The sequence below is a fragment of the Pinus tabuliformis genome, chromosome 6, assembly GCF_031772625.1.
Source record: "Pinus tabuliformis cultivar Carrire ecotype Pingquan chromosome 6, CPIR1, whole genome shotgun sequence".
NCBI lineage: Eukaryota > Viridiplantae > Streptophyta > Pinopsida > Pinales > Pinaceae > Pinus > Pinus tabuliformis.
In genome coordinates this window covers 447,698,077-447,716,349 of record NC_142292.1, presented here as the reverse complement: position 1 = coordinate 447,716,349, position 18,273 = coordinate 447,698,077, and the positions used below count along the sequence as shown (strand labels likewise).

General features: G+C 36.3%; 1 pseudogene; it reads right to left on the bottom strand.

The window, feature by feature from the left end:
* Positions 1-351: 351 nt before the first annotated feature.
* The window catches only part of LOC149259232 (DNA replication licensing factor MCM4-like), a 102,582-nt pseudogene continuing 84,660 nt past the window's right edge, over positions 352-18,273 (bottom strand).

Sequence of the window (18,273 nt, the reverse complement as noted above, 5' to 3'; positions counted from 1 at the left end):
CCACAAGGAACTGTTAGCTGTTTGGTGGCAGCCATTAGCTATTTGAAAAATATTGGGCCTGTGCAAAGAGCTTCATTATCAAGAATCAGATTCGTATCAGACAAAAAAATGAGAATTCCACCAATAAAAGGAATTTAAACAGAGACACGTAGTAGAAATTAAAAATTCCAAAATTATATTAGCGTAGTTGTGCAATTTAATTGGTTTGGAGTCTAATAAAGTTATTTTCCCAAGGACAATTGTAGTCGAGTGAACATATGTTGACTAACAAACCTTGAAGTAACTAAGAACAGAGACACCCTTCACAAGCCCATGGTGTTGCAGAAGAATAAAGCTGATAGGTAAGATCCTCTAGCGCATTTCAACATAACCATGGGTAAGATCCTCTGTAGCCTCATCAAATATCTTGGGATGTCTGTGTTGTATTGTATGATTGATATATAATGAAGTTAGGGTTGATACATCCAATGTGTCCACTCTTAGGTCCTGTAACGAGAAATGATGTAATTTCAGTCATGTAAACTGGAATAATGCCCTCCAAGTATCATATGAAGCCATCCCAAGTAGTAGACATAATTCCATACCTCAAGCTCTTCATAATGCAATGCAACAAGATGCCTTGCAAAGTGTTGATCAATTTTCTCATCAACTTTATCAAGAACCAAGTAAATCAAATCAAACCTATAGGTGTAAACCATTAATTTTGTGGATTTGAAAAGTAAGAAAACCTCGTAAGGACTCATACCATGCCCACAACAATGACTAAACTTTACCTGGAGAGAAATGTTGGAGGACGTTGGACATTGCCACTGACTAAAAGTCTTTGATTGTAGTGTGAACCACTAGGGTTAACACATGATAACATAGATGTTTCGACATTAAGGGTTTCTATGATCCCAAACTTGGCAACTGACATGGTTTGTTGTTCTATCACCTGCCTCAAATAGCATACCACATTAAGAAATGAAAAAAAAGTGTAAGAAATACAATAGAATGTGGGTAATTTTGATTAAGAGAAAACCACCGAATGCATAATATTTAGTCAACTAATTTGAAGAGGTTAATCCCACCTCATGTAGCATGCTTCGAGAATTATATGAAATCTTGTCAAAATCATTTATGTTGTTAGAAAATTATATATTATGGAGTAATGGAACACATAAAATATTGCAGAAATATAAACACAGAAAGCGCATAAAACAAGAGAGACACAGATATACGTGGTTCACCCAGTTTGGGCTACGTCCACCCCGAACAGCCAGTCCTTCCTTTCTATTATCCAGCAAAATGAAGAAACAAAACCTACAGCAGATCTGCTGTAATATCCTCTGTTTTCTCTCACAGTCTCACCTCTCTATTTCCTACTCACAGAATACACACCTATCACACAGCCTCAAATACAATGCCCTCATACAAAGAGAGGGGTTGCCTTCTAGGGCAAAAAACCCTAAACTAAACATAAGTTCTACCGTTAGATCATCTGCCTAATGAACGACCCAGATTGACTAGAAATTACTATACTTTTACAAGGCAATTTTATAGCTATTTTTAGCTTCGGGGGCACTGCCCCCGAAACCCCCCGCCAGGGGGGGGCTCCCAAAGGTCGCAGCCACCCCCCCCTGGACCCCCCCTGCAGCGAATATTTTACGGGCGGAGTTGCCGCCCCCATTTCGAACTGGGGTCCAATGTGGCAATACCTTTGAATATAGAAGATAATCAGGCTCCACACCCAACATATGTAACAAATGCCTCTGTCACTCAATCCTAGTGCTCCACTTTCCAATACCTATTAAATTCAAAAACTAATCAATATTCCAGAATTTCAATGGATGTGACAGTTCCATTGTTGCATATTAAAAGATTCAATGATGCAACAATAGAGTCATTAAACATATAGTTTCACCAGCTTCAGGATCCTTTGACACATAAATAGTGAAACCAAATGCAAAGCTTCCTCAACCACTTGTATAAATACCTCAAGGAGTCAACTTGTGTACATACTGAAGTAGTTGATACTTACTCGTACCTCGGTCCTCAACAAGAAAAATGTTGATGTCACCACGGAAAGTGACACCTGTCGCTAACTTTACTAGAATCCCCCCAAAAAGTTGTTTCCAACAACAATAGTAACTTCAAGGGTTGGATCACAGTACAGGTACAAGAAATTACTAGAAATGAAAGAGATAAAGAGCAAACAAATTGGTTATTTTCTCGTAGATATCAGGGTGCCATGGTAGCTCTTTCAACTTCTCAACCTAAAAATCAGAAATACATGTTAATGAATTCAGTAAATGTATTAGTACGGTGAAAAGGTGAAGATGAGACTAAATTTATACCTTGGCTTCATACTGAGCAACTGAAATATCACCTTCTTGAAAAGAAGCAAAGCTGTCACTAGTGGCATCACACTCCATTGGATCTTCATCTTACAATCATGTCTAGTCTCCATTCTTTAAGTGAAGGCAATCGATTTAAGTCTGAAAACAAACAACATTTATAACTTTTGTTTATAATGCATAGTAAGAAGAAAAAATATCCAAGCACATGCAAAACAACTTTGGGATAGGATTATACCTTAAAAGGGGATTTCACTGTCCTCTAGTTTGTCCTAATCTAACACTCACGACCTTGAAGATTCCAGTTACCTACAAAATATTCACAAGTCATGATCAAAAATTCTTTCACAACAGTGTTTTTTCTACAAAAAACAATTTCCAGAAATCACTCTCTACCTCAACTCTATCACTAGGTTTGGAAGCATCCACTAGATTTTCATGCATTAACAAGATGACTGTATGTGGGGTTTCTCACTTTGGAATGGCATCGAGCCTTTCTTGTAGCCTTATGATCTGTTTGTCAGCAAACCTGACCCCAAAATAAATGAGAAGGAGAACGTTGTAATAATGCAAATTCAACAACTAGATTACTATTTAACTCAACTATATTGACAATTACCTACATCTATTATGAGCCAAAGTCATGAAGTTCATAGCAACACATTCTGGTCTTCCACATCGAGTAGGTTCGTCAATTCGACCTAGTAGTTAGGTTATGAGTAAAAACATGAGTTTCCAAATACATTTTTGAACCTTTTTTGATACACAACCATGTTCATAGATAATGAACAATATTCACTAAGAGAGGTTGAGAACTGCTTCCAATGGCATGAATAAATCATGAACATTGACGCATCACTCTAAAATTGAATTATTTTCCATATAGTATAAACTCTATTCTATGCAAGCAACTATAAAATAATGAAGAAACACAAGCTTTAGTGAAAAGATATAACTATAGAAAAAAATTATAGTATCACTCAAGTAGATGAATATCTTTATCAACGGGGACTGGTGGTGGAACATAGCCACAAACAAGGCATCTGAAAAATGCCTCTTTTATTTATGAAATTATTAAGCTACAACTTATAATCACCCCTTTCATTGAAATACTTTTCTCAATATCTAGACTTCAAGGCCAACACAACCCAGGCTTATTTTCTATCAAAAAGGGGCATTGAACAAAATGTCTAAAGAGATTAGATAGCATAGATAAAAAATGCACTGGTCACCAAAGCCTATCTAAGGGATTCAAATCTCACATGTTAACTGTATCTTTGAGATTGAATATTCTTGCCTGAATACAAAAGCAGTTATGTAAATAAAATAAATATTTTATACAATTTTATAGGGCAGTCAATTTGAAAGCACCATGCAAATGAAACCATAAGCTGAAAATGAGATATAGACTTGACACATGAAACTTGAGAGGATTGCAATCCACCTACCTATATGTGCTTCTCCCATAAAGGTTTAAGGTGAACACCAACATCCATCAAAATTATATCAAAAATAGCAAGAACTTCAAAGGGGTATATAACCATCTTCCCATAAAGGTCTTCATCATAATCCAAGATGTTCATTGCATCAATGTTCAAAGAATCACCTTCTACTTCCATTGTCTGTAGGGGTTGTCAACTAAATGTAGTCAACACAAAATATAAGACATCCACCCAAAGAATATATAGCAGGTAGAACCTGTTAATAAGTGGAGAACGATTAAAAATAAAAGCACAAACAATTATGACCTGCTTTAAAATCTGCATGTATTTTCCCTCAAGATATGAAGGATCATCTCTATAATTCCTAAGAAAACGTTGAACTGCTTGATTAACATCTTGAACACTGATGTTAGTCCCCCAGACAAGCATAGAAGGGTTCCCATCAAGATCGCTCTTAGAAGATTGATGCATCTACATATACCAACCCAAAATGTTTACTATCTATTTAACATTGTGTCTACCATAGGGAAAAAAATGATCATCTAAATTGACAATAATATACAAAAGATTCTTGCCTATTTGTAATTGTTAGCAAGTTACCTCCCTATTTGTAATGCTAGTTGGCATCAATGTTCAATAAAGTGAATTGTGAATATATAATCTTGTGAATGCATAAAATATTATTGACCAAATATTATCATAAATTTGTTGTTTCATGCCAAAACTTGGGATCATTCATGACTTAGATACCAGGACACCAAACACAACATCAGAAAATTGTTGTTTAATGCAACAAAGTGAATGGAGAAAACTATATCTATTAACACTTCTCCTTAAGATTGACTTCTAGACTCTATAATAAGAAAATGTACTAGAGTAAGGTCATGGCCTTCAACTTCTCTATGACTATTCAAGGCTATGACAACTAGAACTCCAATTAGCCTCAAGTCAAGTTAGTTTTCCAAACAACTTTCTTGCTCCAAACAATGTTTCATCAGACACATCAAACAAAAGAATCCATGGTGTGATGGTGAAGACCTCATCCTCCATTCTTATTGAGAGGGGAAAATCTATTTTTCTCTCACAAAGAGAAATTTTTAGCATATACATGAAATTCTAACATGTCAAAGGATTTTTACCCTAAAAAACAAAAAGTAAGCCTCGATAATAACTAGTGTTATCAGAATTGGGATTGAAACAAACAACATTTCTTAGTTTTTGCATAATTTTTCCATCTTTTCCCATTCTTTTCCTAACTTATTTTTCAAATCCTTGTTGATTTATTGTTGTACACTATTTTTTAAACATCAAAAATAAGTTAATAACCCACTCAATGTCTTTGTCTTCTATAATGGGAAGAAAGGCATAAAGTGTGAGCAAATCATATATGTACAAGGTTAGAAACTTACCACAATATTGACTAATGGTCAAAATGACTCAAAAAACAATCACTCTTTACATATCCTAAGCTTATGATAAGTTGTCATGAATGTGAGACAAATCTAGTAGTAGAGAATGAAATAGTTACAAGCTTACGATCAATATTGCATTGAGCCTTCTCAATGCTGAAAGATTCATGTGGATGTCAGAAAGTTATTTAAACTCCCTTAAATATTGCATAATTTAAGTTATTTAAACTCCCTTAATATTTTTATTTCTATGGTCTTGCATTTGACTCCCTCTACCTAAATGTTAGGAAATGGTTTTTCATTCAACCCATTTGCTCATTTCTGGTTTACCCTTATTCCATGTCAATAAATTTCATGCTGTGAATTTAATGTTGTACCTGTATTTAGAAGGATCAGGTAAATTCTAATGGTGGCAGGGAGAATAAATATATGTATTTTTTATTAAAAGGAAGAGGTCAATGCTTAAAAGCAGCTGACATATTCCAACACTCCTTTGTTCAATGGTAGGCAATCTATGGTAGGGTCTCTCCCCACCTCTGGTTTTACCATCTAATCTTTAAAGATCTTGTCAAAGTTTGACTGGTGGTAAAAAGGCCATCTCTAATCTGGTGAGCTCTAAGACATGTGAAGTTTCTGATACATACAAAGAAACAAAAAAAGGGCGCCTCCAAGAAAAGTCTGAGATTTTTCCACCTAGATACACACAATTTTGTAGAAACTTGAAGAATGCATGAGAAACGAAAAAGAGTCAGTGTTGTACATTATAATATGCACTATTAAGGGCACATGATTTAGCTACTATTGTACAAATAAATATAATGGTTTTAGATCACAATTCATCATGTACCTGCATCTGTATCTTTTGGGCATGCATTTCCCCAATTAATTTTGTCAAAGCCTATACTTACAAGGAGGATGAGAACAACCCTCCATGATCCCTTTTCTAAAATCTGAACCATCAAAATAATGTCATAACCCTTGTTTCAAATTATCATTCCTTCCATTGTTTACAGATAAAAAGTTAAATGGAGGGTGTGTAATTTAATCTTGTGCGCATATATGGGCTGAAGATCAGGTATAATGGAGGTGTAGTAGTAGCTTTCAATCTGTATGACCATAGTGGAACTCTAATCAATCCAGAAGTGGTACAGAAACTTGCAGAATGAAATAGGATCTCCCTTGGCTTGGGTTTTCTTAGTCATCTTTGTTTGATGGAAAATTATGCAGAACTCTAAGAAGCTTTGGATTCAAATAATACTTCTTTCTATGAGCCCATGGCCAATTCCCACTATGAAGGAAAAAATATGACAATTTGAGTGGGAGTTGTAACTGCATCTCTTGGATTTTTAACCAATTTTGAAGATGTGTATAGGATTTGGGCTTTTGTGGAAAATTTTCTCAATGCAAGTTTTGCAGAAGGAAATCGATTTGAGTTAGTTTTGTAATCTAGAAGAAGGTAAGGAAATTGTTAATTTTGGAAACTAGGGCCAAACTTCACATTGGATAGCTCATATGAGGTAGCTCATATTTTTCTTGGATTCCTCTCTCCGATAAGTGTAGGATTGATCTAAATATCATCCCATTATGACATGTATAAATGGAATTATGAATTTATTTTGATTATGGACAAATTGTCAAGGTCGGCCAACAAACTCATGTAGGCTCAAAAGCCCAATAGTCATGTCTCTTTATCCTCAACATTTGCGTATAAATACATGATGTGTTATGAAACCAGCTCAAGAAAAATATAGAAAATATAGACCAACGCCTTAGAATTCAGCCTCTTCGAGGGGGCAACCTCCTTTACATTACATAAATGAACAATTCTTCGATGATTCAAATGAAAAAACCTCTTTTCTATATATAGGAGTCTAAGGAGTCACAATATAACCCATCCAACCTAACAATAATAATATAAAGCCACAAAAATAACAATAGAGGGATTCTATGGGGCACAATAATAACAATATGGGGACAATAGGGGCACAACAATATTAATAAGGGGTACAACAACAATAGTAATGGGGTAATCACTAGTATTATAGGGACCCAACATGCCCCTCTCCTTCAAAAAAGTGTTGTCCTCAACGCTTGAGTAGTTTTGGATGCTTCTGTATAAAATTCTCATCCTCCCATGTGGAATCTTTAGCGGATAAGTTCTTCCACTTGATAAGATACTCCAAAATTTATCGATTTCGTAGCTGTCGAGTTCTTATTTCTGTGATTGCTTCCGGTTCCAATATAATTTTTCCTTCCTTGTCAAGTTCTGGAAATATTGTTTGGACTGGGAGCTTGTCACCTATAACCTTCTTTAAACATGAAACATGGAAAACTGGGTGCAATCGAGAAGCTGCAGGAAGCTCCAATTTGTATGCCATAGTACCAATATTTTGCAACACCTTGTACAGACCATAATACTTTGATGATAATTTATTATCCTTCTTAGCTTTCTTGAGGGACATTTGCTTATATGGTTGTAGCTGTAGGAATACCCAATCACCTACATCAAAACTTCTTTCGCTGCGATGTTGATCTGCCTGTTGTTTCATTCTATTATGTGCCAACACGAGGTTATCCTTTAAGAGCTGGAGGACTTGTTGTTGATGTTCGATGTGATGTTCCACTGCTTGAACCTTAGAATTTTCTCTTAAATATGATGTGATGGATGGTGGCTGATATCCATGAAGTGCCATAAATGGGGTCATTTTTGTTGCTGTATGGAAGGAAGTGTTATACCACCATTCAGCCAGAGGCAACCATTTGACCCATTGTGTCTGTTTATCAGATACAAAGCAACGAAGATATCCTTCCAAACATTTGTTTACTATCTCATTTTGCCCATCAGATTAAGGATGATAAGATGAGCTATGAGCTAATTGAGTACCAAGACAAGAAAATAATTTTGTCCAAAAATTTCCAGTGAAAATGGGATCTCTGTCACTTAAAATAATCTTTGGGTTTCCATGTAGCTTTTGAATTGTTTCCATAAATGCAGTAGAAACTGTACTGGCTTTAAATGGATGTGATAATGCACAAAAGTGTGCATACTTGGTAAGTCTGTCAACTACCACCATGATGACACTCTTTCCCTCAGACTTGGGTAAACCTGTGATAAAATCCATTGAAACCTCCTCCCAACGTTGGCTTGGAATGGATAAAGGTTGTAATAGACCCAGTGTCTTAATTGTTTCAACTTTATTTTGTTGGCAAACCAAACATTTCTCCAGCACCGCGAGCCTGGTATGAAAAACTAACTGAGCATCTTCTGAAACTCAATTTCAAACATTTTGATCTTGATGATGCAACTTTATTTGTCAAGAAAGTTGGCAAAACAGTTGTATATCTTGTGGTATATGTAGATGATATTTTGATGACATGGAACAATTAAAGCTACATTGCATCCATAAAGAAGGAATTGGGGAAAAGTTTTGAAATGACTGATTTGGGCTGTGTTCATTACTATCTTGGCATTGAAGTAACCCAACATCCAAAGTCCATATTTCTTTCTCAAAATAAATACATTGGAGATCTATTGAATAGGTTTGGCATGACAGACTGCAATCCTCTTACTACTCCAATGGAAAAAAACTTAAAGCTCACATCTATTGAAGCAAAAGAATTTGAGGATGCAACACAGTATAGACAACTTGTAGGAAGTCTCAACTACCTAACTACTACCAGACCAGACATTTCGTTTGCTGTTGGAATCCTCTCCAGGTTTATGCAAAAGCCTTGATGAGGGACATTGGTCTGCTGCAAAAAGAGTTCTAAGGTACTTGAAAGGAACTCAAGACTTTGGAATCAAGTATACACAGGTGGATGAATTCAGTTTGATTGGATACTCTGATTCAGACTTCGATGGAGACAAAGAAACTGGGGTATCAACTTCAGGATATGCTATGAGTCTTGGATCAGGAGCTGTCTCCTAGAGATCATGCAAACAATCAGTTCCAGTAGCTTCCACAACAGAAGCAGAATACATGGCAGCAGTTGAAGCAACAAAAGAAATTGTGTGGCTCAGGAAAATTCTTGAAGATTTGCAGGTAAAATAAGTACAATCAAATCCACTCATGATTAACAATACCTCTGCAATAAATTTGGCCAAGAACCCAAAGTTCCATGATCGAACGAAGCACATCAATACTAAATATCATCTGATTCGACATCATGTTCAGGCCAAAACAATCCATCTCCGTCATTGTTCCACAAATGAACAAATTGCAGACATGTTCACCAAAGCGCTTGGAAGAGAAAAGCTTGAACGATTCAGAATGATGCTTGGACTCACCAACATCCCTTCAGATTAAGGGGGGGAAATGTTGACACCTAATCCTTGTGATTGGGTGAATTTATGTAAATAGATAAATAGGAAATATGAAAAGTCACCGGGAGACGAACTGAACAGTCTCTCCCTCATGTATATAATGAAGACCTACCTGATGAAATAGAACAATCGAATCATTTTTGCCTTATGGAGTTACTTCCTGGCCTGACAGATTTAAGGCCATCCCAAAAAAATTCCTTCTTAACCCCGTGGTAAGTTTTTAAAAATCCTGAGTGCCCTCCTAAGGGAGAAGTGTGCAATTCCATAAGAATATTTTGTTTTAGCTGGGAATTCTTACAGAGGTATAAGCGATCTTTGTACCATAACGAATCATTTTGCCAGCTAAATGTATCAGGCGTATTGGAATCTTGTTGTAACTTTCGAATAAGTGCCCACACTTCTTTGTCATTCTTCCATTCCTCCCTTGCTTTGTTTATCTAATCTGGTTGGATAATAGAAATGGCACACAACAATGCTTCCACATCCTCATCCTTTCTTGAGAGTGCATCTGCCACCACATTTTTCTTCCCTTTTTTGTAGATGATTTCAAAGTCATAACCCAACATCTTTGTGACCCACTTTTGTTGCTCTTCAGAGGATAATCTTTGTTCTAAAAAGTATTTAAGGCTATCATGATCCGTTTTTACCTTGAAGTGTCTTCCCATTAGGTAGGGTCACCATTTCTTAAGTGCATGGAGTATTGCCAACATTTCCTTCTCATAAATAGTTTTGTATAAAAACTTTCCCTTGATTGGACGACTTTCAAAAGCAATGGGTCTTTCATTTTGCATTTAAACAACACCAATTCCATTTCCTGAAGCATCACATTCCACAATAAAGGTTTTGTGAAGTCCGGTGTAGCTAAGACCGGTGCTTGGCACATTGCCTCTTTAAGATGTTCGAAGGCCTTTGTTGCTTCTGAAGTTCATAAAAATGCATCTTTCTTCAATAATGTTGTTAGAGGTGCTGCTATTCTCCCATAATTCTTAACAAACTTGCGATAATACCCTGTCAACCCGAGAAATCCTTGCAGATGCTTTATGGATGTGGGGATTTTCCATTCCTTAATGGCTTTAATTTTGCTAGGGTCTACCTTAACTCCTTCATGAGATAAAATATGACCCAGATATTCCACCTCTTGTACTCCAAAGAAACATTTGGATCTTTTTGCATATAATTGTTTCTCCTCCAATAGTTGTAGCACCCTGTCAACATGTTCAACATGATCCTTCCAAGACTTGCTGTAGATTAGTATACCATCAAAAAATACTAACACAAATTTTCTAACGAATGGTTTGAAAATTGAATTCATCAAACCTTGAAATGTTGAATGTGCATTGGTAAGGCCAAAAAGCATGACCAAAAATTCATAATGACCCTCATGAGTTCTAAATGCTGTTTTTGGAATGTCTTTAGTCTTCATTCTAATTTGATGATATCCTAAATGAAGATCCAACTTGGTGAAGTAAATTGATCCATGCAATTCATCTAGTAATTCATCAATGACAGAAATGGGAAACTTATCTTTAATCATGAGCTTGTTGAGCTCCCTATAATCTGGACACATGCGCCATGATCCATCCTTCTTGTGCACCAATACTACTGGAGCAGAGAAAGAACTTTGACTCGGTTGAATTATACTAGCCTCTAGCATTTCTGCAACCATACGTTCAATTTCACTCTTTTTGGCATAGGGATATCTGCACGGCCTAATGTTTGGAGGAACACTTCCTGGAATCAGATGAATAGCATGATCATGATCATAAATAGGTGGGAGACCTATGGGAGTCTCAAATACCTTAGAATGATTGTCCAAGACTTTTTGGAGATTTGGAGAAATAGATGATTCCAATGTGGAAACATCTAGCGAACATAATTGTGCAATTACACCTCTTTGTTCCTTTTTTAGAAGCTTTGTCATACCGTTAGAGCTGATTATCTTTCCCAGTTTCCTTGCAATACCCCTTAATTCAACTTCCTTTCCTTCCACAAAAAATTTCATGAAAAGTTCTTGAAAATTAAAAGCTATTGTACCCAAGGATTGTAGCCATTGGACTCCTAGTACAACATCAGCACCTCCCATTGGAATGGAAAGCATTGGGCTAGTCGATACATATTCTCCCATGGATAGCTTGATATTATGGCACTTTCTAGAGAAATTTATTGTTCCTCCATTTGCAACCATCACTTGACACTCTGGTGCTAGATATAAGAAGCAATTCAATTCTTTTGCTACCTTACAATGAATAAAATTGTGGATACTTCCTGAATCAATCAACACTATTACCTTTTTCTTCTTGATTTGTCCTTCTATCTTGATGGTTTGAAGGGTGGTAATTCTCGCCAATGCATTACAAGATATGGTCGGATTCATTTCTTCTTTATCTAGGCTTTGTTCCTGGAGTATATCCTCTTCTTTTGACCTTTCTTGTTCCTTTTCTTCTTCCTCTTCACAATCTATGTAGAATAATTTATTCTCAGCACACTTATGACCTTTAGTGTATTTTCTATCACAACTATAACAAAGCCCCTTTGATATTTTTTCTTCCAATTTCTGTGGTGTCAACCTTATAGGTTGTGGAAGACTAGGGGCAACAACACTTCCATCTTTATAGTTGTGAGTGGTATGCTTCCTAGTTGCCATAATTTTGCTTTCCATTTTTCTTGCTAACCTAAATGCCTTCTCTAATGAATTAGGTTCCCAAAGGCGAACATCATGTTGAATATTATCCTTTAAAGTCCCTATGAACACATCAATCCTATGCTCCTCTGGAATATTTTTTACCCTTATGTTCAATTTTTGGAACTCCTCAATGTGCTCCATTATTGAACCCTTTTGTTTGAGACTTATCAATTGGCTAAAAAAAGTGTTGCTTTTTGTATCCTCATAATGTGCTGTCAATTCTTCTGTTAAAATTGCCCAAGTGATAATTTGTTTACGAGAGCAAAGCCATTGATACCATACAAACTAATTTGGTTCTAAATATAAAGTTGCAATATGTACCTTTTGTGTGTTTTGCACATTATTGAGATCGAAAAATTGCTCCATCTGTAATATCCATGTTGCGGGATCCTTGCCATCAAACTTCCTCATATCGATTTTTGGAATATGGTGGGTCTTCAATCCCACATTAGAGTCTATGAAATCATGATTAACATTTATTTTGTTCGCATCATGAGTTTCCTTTACTACCTTTTCACCATTAGTAAGTATTTCTTGTAGAAAATTTGTCAAATCTGTCTTCAAATATGCCATGTCTCTCTTCAAATCTGTCTTCAAATCTATTTTCAAATCGTCCATCTTAGCTTCCACGCCCTTTATCTTAGCTTCTATTAGCTTTTGTGAGAGTGACATTTGTTGCACCTGGTCTTGTAATTTTGATATATCATGTAGCATTTCTTCCTCTTCTTCATGAGTCATGCTAGAGCTTTCAGGTTGCTTACTAGGTGTTTTCATTTTCTTTCCTCGGGGCATCAGTTACCGATAATAATGCTCTACTAAGCCTTCTGAATTCCTTCAAAATAAATTTTCAAACCAAGCTTAAGCAAAAATTTAAAAAAATCTACACACCTTTTTTCACTTGGTAGGAGCTCGATATTGCCTCTGATGTATCTTTGTAGTTTCGAATCATCCAGTTCTGAAATTGTGATTTACAATAGCCCCCTGTGTCCTCTTTCCAATGCCACCAGTGTGATCCAAATTGGATTCTCCAAGGAAGAGTTATGCGAAATCTCCCACAGTGCCCTGATTATAGACTAGTTCAGTAGAGCGAACTTGTATGATGTGCCATGAGTCACCGTTTCGACCTTTGGCACTAAAAAAATATATAAAAGAATCTAAAGTTCGTCCTCTTTCTATACCTTCTTACAAAATTTCAATCCAATGCTTAGAGAGAAATTTATGACGATTTTCCCCAGGTCACCTGTTTGCAATGTAATTCAGGAGTCTGCAAAAAGACCAACTTCCTTAGATCATATATCCGCAAATATAGCACAAAAAGCTCTGAAATTTGGACCTGAGATTCAGCGTGGCATCTTCTCAAATGGGTTTTTTTTTAGCTTCTGAAACATCGTAAAAAAAAATTTATAGCGAAAATTCCACGATGACCTGTTTGGAGCGGCGAAACCCTAGAATCCAAAGCTCTGATATCAAATGTTATGAAACCAACTCAAGAAAAAGATAGAAAAGATAGATCAACGCCTTAGAATTCAGCCTCTTCAAGGGGGCAACCTCCTTTACATTACATAAATGAACAATTCTTCGATGATTCAAATGACAAAACCTCCTTTCTATATATAGGAGTCTAAGGAGTCATAATATAACTTAGCTGACCTAACAATAATAATATAAAGCCACAAAAATAACAATAGAGGGATTCTATGGGGCACAGTAATAACAATATGGGGACAATAGGGGCACAACAATATTAATAAGGGGTACAACTACAATAGTAATGGGGTAATCACTAGTATCATAGGGACCCAACATGATGCCTCCTCCTAATTTTGGACACTTCACTCACTCACATATTCTCTCTCCTTCATTGATTGGGTACAACATTCAGAGGTTGCTCTCCATACATGCAAATGAAAGAAAGGGTTTTCTATTTTAGTCATTGACCAGAGCTGACCAGAATTGTAGAGGCTGTTTTGACTTGCGGTGAACAAGCATTGACCTATTTTGGTGTAGTTTTGTGTGGAGGATTTCTGTTTGAGGAGGCCGCAGTTCTGGGCATGAAATCCAAGGAAACTTTGACTCTTGTGTGACCAGCGTTGATTGTGCTAGGTCTGGTTGTAGTGTTGACCTTTGTTGACCAGTTTTGATTAGAATTTTTTGGACTGTTTTTGGGCTGATTATACTTTCTGTTGGAGGCTGAAGTTGACTGGGTTTGACCGAGCTAAATTAAGGAAGAAATATGCCTTGTTGACTAGTGTTGACTTTCTAGTTAGGGCTTTCTGTTTTTGCTGTTTTACTGATCAAATTTTCACTATAATTAGACAAGTGAATGTTATACATTATACTCTCTCTTTGCTGAACTTTTGAAGAATTATAAGAAGAATTGATCAAGGGTTTCCCCACATTGGGGTTTGTCCCTGGTTGGTGCCATATCTTGTGTCCTCTTGTCTTGGCTAGTCTTCTACTATTATTGTTTATGTTCTATCTGCATTTTACTATCATGTTGATGTGATTTCTGAACTGGATATTGATATTGGGATAATAGATAAATTGAAGTAAAAATTCTCTAAGCATAGAACATACCATTGCTATCCTAAAATTAACATGGTATCGGAGTTGAGGTGAAGACAAAGCCCAAGGAAGAGTGAGAATAACAATCACCAAGAGAAGAAATCACTGATCAAAGACAAGATTCAATGGATTTCACATCCTACTTCAAGTCTGATGATAAGCTTCATGATAAGTCTGATTATCATGCATGGAATATGTCTCTTGATTTTCCATTAGAAGAGCAAGATGCGATGGACTATGTGCAGGGAAAGATTTCAGAACCTCCTAATGCACGACTGTTGATAAGACCAAGTACAAGAAGGGTGAAGTCAAAGCCAAGAAGATCATCAAGGATTCTATTCATAAGCATTTAGTTGCTCACATTTCTGATTTGAACACTTAAAGGAGATATATAATAGGTTGGTTGACATGTTCAAATCTAATAATGCAAATCAAATTCTTTTCCTCAAGAACAAGCTGAAGGATATAAAGAAAGGAAGAAATGAAGATATTCAATCCTACTTCATGAGTATTACAGAGATAAAAAATGATCCTCTTTTGATTGGAAGATATTGCTGATAGGGAGCTTGCCCTCATTTCCCTTGGAGGACTCCCTCGTGAATGGCATGTGTTCAACACTACTATTCTTAACAACGATAAGATTCCAAGTTTTGAAGAATTGTTGACTAGATTCTCTGAAGAAGAAACAAGGATTATGGAACTAGATATTCCTTCAAATAGGAATGATCCTACTGCATTCTCCACTCATGCTAAAAAGAAGAACAATGCAGGTTCAAAGAAGAAATGCCAAGAAAGGTTGTGTTTCAAAAATTGAACGAAGGGAAGGGATACACCTCATGATGATGACAACCACAACAACAACAGTTTCAGGGGAAACAACAATCAAAGAAATGGAAGATTCAACAACCAAGGAAAAAGGAATGCTCCTGCTTCTCATCAAGGAAATGGTCGCCCTCCCAAGAGATCAAGAAACACTAGGTATGATGAATCTAATGTTGTTGATAACAAGAAAAAATAATTCTATCTTATATCTGCCCTTTCTACTGCATCTCCTCTAGACACTTTGGGAAATTGGTTGATTGATAGTGGTGCCTCAAGGCACTTCACCTAGTATAAGGAAGCTCTTTCAAATCTGATTGAAAGGGATACAATTTTAGAAATTATCCTTGGAGACAATGCCACCTATCCCATGAAGGTATTTGGGAATGTTACTCTTCCATTGAATCAGGGTAATACCATTCATCTACAAGAAGTACTATATGTACCTGATCTAAAGAAGGACTTGGTATCTATCTCCACAATGCAGGAAAAAGGATTCAAGGTGGCATTCATCAATGGAAAGGTACGTGTGTGGAATAAAAATTTCAAAGATGCATTTACACTTGGCTTCAGGTTTGATAACCTATATCAAGTTGGAGGAAGCCCATTGGGAGCTATGTCTTGCGACACATCACTTCAATCTAAATTATGGCACCAGAGGTTTGCTCATCTACATTATAAGGTTCTATACGATGCGAGGAATATGGTGACAGGTATGCTCGAATTTAAAGTAGAACATGAAGGTGTTTGTTAGGGGTGTGCCAAAGGAAAGCATACAAGGAGACCATTCCCCTCAAGTGATAGTAAGACTACTAACATATTGCAATTGATTCATTCTGATCTATCTGGTGCAAAGCTCGTGAGCTCATTAGGAGGATATTTATATTATGCCATATTTATGGATGATTTATCTCAAAAGACTTGGATATATTTCTTGAAGAATAAGGACAAAGTATTCTCATGGTTCTGTTCTTTCAAAACTTTGGTCGAAAATCAAACCGTGAAGAAGATCAAAATATTGAGGACCGATAATGGAACTGAATACGAATCAAATGAGTTCAAATATTATTGTAGATAAGCTAGCATTAAGAGGGAGACTACTACTACATATACTCCTGAGCAAAATGGTGTCACTGAAAGGAATAACCATTCTATCGTAGAAGGCACTCGTGCCATGCTTCATGATCAAAGCCTTCTGAAGTTCTTATGGGCCGAAGCTACAAATACCAATGTGTATGTTCAAAATAGATTCCCTCATCAAGCATTGGACTCCAAAACTCTTGAAGAAGTTTTCATTGGTAAGAAACCTAATGTTTCTCACTTTAGAATTTTTGGCAACCCCATATATTTTCATGTGCCGAAAGAAAAGAGAAGCAAATTGGATGCTTCTGGGAAGAAAGGAATATTTGTGGGCTATAGTGAAACTTCTAAGGCATATAGAATCTATGTGCCTGGTCAAAGAGAAGTGGAGATAATTCATGACGTCACTTTCGATGAGGATGCTTCCCTTTGGAAGATTAGTAACCTTCCTCTTCCAAGGAAGGGCAAAGAATCAGATTCCATAAAGCAGGGAGAATCGCAGGATGAGCAGATGCCCGATACTGAAGGATCAATGGATCCCATTGATCCACCCCCTCATGAGCCCTCCTCCTTGAAAATTATACCTTCATGGCTTAGGGAGACTCTCGAAGATACTAAGAAACATGTTGCACCTAGGGGGACATTTTGTGAAAAAAAGAGGCCAAATAGGTATTGTTATCACTCCAAAATTTCTTATAAGTTGTTCAGAAAAAGAAATGATAGAGGTAACCACAAACCAACTTTGGAGATCAGGATCTAGCCTTCCTAATCTCAGAGAGGTCTCTCTCTTTATGATTTAACTTTTTTTTAGTTAGCTGATTTTAGGCTAATTATGATTGTGTTGGGGGTTTTGAATTGAATTTGGGTGGTGGTATCACTTACTTAGATGAAAAAATGTTTGCTTTTACCATTGGGATATGGGGTCGAATGTCAGACAAACTGGACTGGATCAAGCTTTAAAAACAGTGTCTACAGGGCAAGATAGGTGAGTTATTACAGATCTCAAAGGCTAGATGGTGAAATGGTTTCTAATCAGATCCAGGGAGAAATTAAGGGTTCCTTAGGCCGGATTATGAAGAGAATGAAAGAGGTCAACCGGGATGGGAGAGCAATTAAGGGTTCTCAAATCTGGATATCAGAGGAAAACATATAAATGACTAACTGTGCAAAACAAAGTGTACTTAAACAAATTCTAAGTTATATTTCTAGTTAATTCATTCAAATTTGAATAAAATTTAAGTTTATGAAACACATACGAAAGTAACAAAATCAGACAAAGAAGATACTTCACTGCAAATAGCTCATCTCATGGATCCTGTAATGTGATCTTTTTATTACTTTCTCCAGTCTATTGACTTGAAAATTGGTACAATCACCCTTAGGTTTAAGATCAAAATAGCTCTACAAATGTATAGTAATCCACACCTCAATACTTCGAATTATGAAGTATTTATACAAAAAGAATTTACAAAATATCTCAAAGTCCATTGAGAACTAATCTAGGAAAAGGAAATATCTTCATGCAAGAAGATAGATACATCTATTGAGAATTGAAGATAATTTTATTACTTGCTCCAGTCTGTTGACTTGAAAATTGGTACAATCACCCTTAGGT